Source organism: Myxine glutinosa, chromosome 1 (assembly GCF_964187855.1).
Source record: "Myxine glutinosa chromosome 1, kmMyxGlut1.1, whole genome shotgun sequence".
In the NCBI taxonomy this organism is placed as follows: Eukaryota; Metazoa; Chordata; class Myxini; order Myxiniformes; family Myxinidae; genus Myxine; species Myxine glutinosa.
This window is the reverse complement of record NC_136261.1, coordinates 335,325,255-335,329,519: the sequence shown is the minus strand read 5'-3', so window position 1 is coordinate 335,329,519 and position 4,265 is coordinate 335,325,255.

Sequence of the window (4,265 nt, the reverse complement as noted above, 5' to 3'; positions counted from 1 at the left end):
GTTCGGCCGCCATCTTGGAAAAACCGAAAATTTTTGCACCTCGATATCTCAAAGTGCTGACAGAAAAAATTGAGACATGGCTCATTGTAAAGAACTCTCCATGGGGAATAAAATATGATAATGATGACGTCATCAGTCACGTGGTTCGGCCGCCATCTTGGAAAAACCGAAAATTTTTGCGCCTCCATATCTCCGAAAGTCCTGAACAGAAAAAATTGAGACATGGCTCATTGTAAAGAACTCTCCATGGGGAATAAAATATGTTAATGATGACGTCATCAGTCACGTGGTTCGGCCGCCATCTTGGGAAAACCGAAAAACTTTGCACCACTATATCTCCAAAAGTGCTGAACAGAAAAAATGGAGACATGGCTCATTGTGAAGAACTCTCCATGTGGAATAAAATATGTTAAAGATGACGTCATCAGTCACGTGGTTCGGCCGCCATCTTGGAAAAACCGAAAAACTTTGCACATCCATATCTCTGAATGTACTGAATAGAAAAAATTGAGACATGGCTCATTGCAAAGAACTCTCCATGGAGAATACAATATGTTAATGATGACGTCATCGGTCACGTGATTCGGCCGCCATCTTGGAAAATCCGAAAAACTATGCACCTCCATATCTCCGAAAGTGCTGAATAGAAAAAATTGAGACATGGCCCATTGTAAAGAACTCTCCATGGGGAATAAAATTTGTTAATGATGACGTCATATGTCACGTGGTTCGGCCGCCATCTTGGAAAAACCGAAAAACTTAGCACCTCTATGTGTCCAAAAGTGCTGAATAGAAAAAATTGAGACATGCCTCATTGTAAAGAACTCTCCATGGGGAATAAAATATGTTAATGATGACGTCATCGGTCACGTGGTTCGGCCGCCATATTTGTCCTAAATGGCGGATAAAAAAGTATATTCCGGCAAGTCCTCGGTCTCTGACCGATTTTTCATTACTTGCCGGAAAAATTTTCCGGCAAGTATGTTGATCTGTTCGTTTGTTACTTGCCGGAAAAATTTTTCCGGCAAGTATGTTGATCTGTTCGTTTGTTACTTGCCGGAAAAGATTCCGGCAAGTATGTTGATCTGTTCGTTTGTTTGTTACTTGCCGGAAAAAATTTTCCGGCAAGTATGTTGATCTGTTCGTTTGTTACTTGCCGGAAAAAATTTTCCGGCAAGTATGTTGATCTGTTCGTTTGTCTGTCTGTTTGTCTGTCTGTCTGTCTGTCTGTCTGTCTGTCTGTCTGTTTGCAGCACTGCGTCTACACCGTTGCACGTCGAATCGCCAAACTTTGCACACATATTGGTCTTGCCCTGGAATAGACTGTGCCCAATTGATGACGTCATCGGTGACGTGGTTCGGCCGCCATCTTGGAAAAACCGAAAAAATTTGCACCTCTATATCTCCGAAAGTACTGAACAGAAAAAATTGAGACATGGCTCATTGTAAAGAACTCTCCATGGGGAATAAAATATGTTAATGATGACGTCATATGTCACGTGGTCGGCCGCCATCTTGGAAAAACGGCAAAAATTTTCACCACTATAACTCCAAAAGTGCTGAACAGAAAAAATTGAGACATGGCTCATTGTAAAGAACTCTCCATGGGGAATAAAATATGTTAATGATGACGTCATCAGTCACGTGGTCGGCCGCCATCTTGGAAAAACCGAAAAACTCTGCACCTCCACATCTCCAAAAGTCCTGAACAGAAAAAAATGAGGTATGGCTCATTGTAAAGAACTCTCCATGGGGAATAAAATATGTTAATGATGACGTCATGTATCACATAGTTCGGCCGCCATATTTGTTCTAAATGGCCGATAAAAAAGTACATTCCGGCAAGTCCTCGGTCTCTGACCGATTTTTCATTACTTGCCGGAAAAATTTTCCGGCAAGTATGTTGATCTGTTCGTTTGTTACTTGCCGGAAAAGATTCCGGCAAGTATGTTGATCTGTTCGTTTGTTTGTCTGTCTGTCTGTCTGTCTGTTTGTCTGTCTGTTTGCAGCACTGCGTCTACACCGTTGCACGTAGAATCGCCAAACCTTGCACACATATTGGTCTTGCCCTGGAATAGACTGTGCCCAATTGATGACGTCATCGGTGACGTGGTTCGGCCGCCATCTTGGAAAAACCGAAAAACTTTGCACCTCTATATCTCCGAAAGTACTGAACAGAAAAAATTGAGACATGGCTCATTGTAAAGAACTCTCCATGGGGAATAAAATATGTAAATGATGACGTCATCAGTCACGTGGTTCGGTCGCCATCTTGGAAAAACGGCAAAACGTTGCGCCACCATATCTCCAAAAGTGCTGAACAGAAAAAATTGAGACATGGCTCATTGTAAAGAACTCTCCATGGGGAATAAAATATGTTAATGATGACGTCATATGTCACGTGGTCGGCCGCCATCTTGGAAAAACGGCAAAACGTTGCACCACAAAATCTCCAAAAGTGCTGAACAGAAAAAATTGAGACATGGCTCATTGTAAAGAACTCTCCATGGGGAATAAAATATGTTAATGATGACGTCATCAGTCACGTGGTCGGCCGCCATCTTGGAAAAACCGAAAAACTCTGCACCTCCACATCTCCAAAAGTCCTGTATAGAAAAAATTGAGACATGGCTCATTGTAAAGAACTCTCCATGGGGAATAAAATATGTTAATGATGACGTCATCAGCCATGTGGTTCGGCCGCCATATTTGTCCTAAATGGCCGATAAAAAGGTAAATTCCGGCAAGTCCTCGGTCTCTGACCGATTTTTACTTGCCGGAAAAATTTTCCGGCAAGTATGTTGATCTGTTCGTTTGTTTGTCTGTTTGTCTGTCTGTTTGTCTGTCTGTTTGTCTGTCTGTCTGTTTGCAGCACTGCGTCTACACCGTTGCACGTAGAATCGCCAAACTTTGCACACATATTGGTCTTGCCCTGGAATAGACTGTGCCCAATTGATGACGTCATCGGTGACGTGGTTCGGCCGCCATCTTGGAAAAACCGAAAAACTTTGCACCTCTATATCTCCGAAAGTACTGAACAGAAAAAATTGAGACATGGCTCATTGTAAAGAACTCTCCATGGGGAATAAAATATGGAAATGATGACGTCATCAGTCACGTGGTTCGGTCGCCATCTTGGAAAAACGGCAAAACGTTGCGCCACTATATCTCCAAAAGTGCTGAACAGAAAAAATTGAGACATGGCTCATTGTAACGAACTCTCCATGGGGTATAAAATATGTTAATGATGACGTCATATGTCACGTGGTCGGCCGCCATTTTGGAAAAACGGCAAAACTTTGCACCACTATATCTCCAAAAGTGCTGAACAGAAAAAATTGAGACATGGCTCATTGTAAAGAACTCTCCATGGGGAATAAAATATGTTAATGATGACGTCATCAGTCACGTGGTCGGCCGCCATCTTGGAAAAACGGCAAAACTTTGCACCACGAAATCTCCAAAAGTGCTGAACAGAAAAAATTGAGACATGGCTCATTGTAAAGAACTCTCCATGGGGAATAAAATATGTTAATGATGATGTCATATGTCACGTGGTCGGCCGCCATCTTGGAAAAACGGCAAAACTTTGCACCACTATATCTCCAAAAGTGCTGAACAGAAAAAATTGAGACATGGCTCGTAAAGAACTCTCCATGGGGAATAAAATATGTTAATGATGACGCCATCGGTCACGTGGTTCGGCCGCCATCTTGGAAAAACCGAAAAACTTTGCACCTCTATATCTCCAAAAGTGCTGAACAGAAAAAATTGAGACATGGCTCATTGTAAAGAACTCTCCATGGGGAATAAAATATGTTAATGATGACGTCATATGTCACGTGGTCGGCCGCCATTTTGGAAAAACGGCAAAACTTTGCACCACTATATCGCCAAAAGTGCTGAACAGAAAAAATTGAGACATGGCTCATTGTAAAGAACTCTCCATGGGGAATAAAATATGTTAATGATGACATCAACAGTCACGTGGTTCCCCCGCCATCTTGGAAAACCGAAAAAATTTGCACCGCTATATCTCCGAAAGTACTGAACAGAAAAAATTGAGACATGGCTCATTGTAAAGAACTCTCCATGGGGAATAAAATATGTTAATGATGACGTCATCTACCACGTGGTTCAGCCGCCATATTTGTTCTAAATGGCCGATAAAAAAGTGCATTCCGGCAAGTCCTCGGTCTCTGACCGATTTTTCATTTGTCTGTTTGTCTGTCTGTCTGTTTGTCTGTCTGTTTGCAGCACTGCGT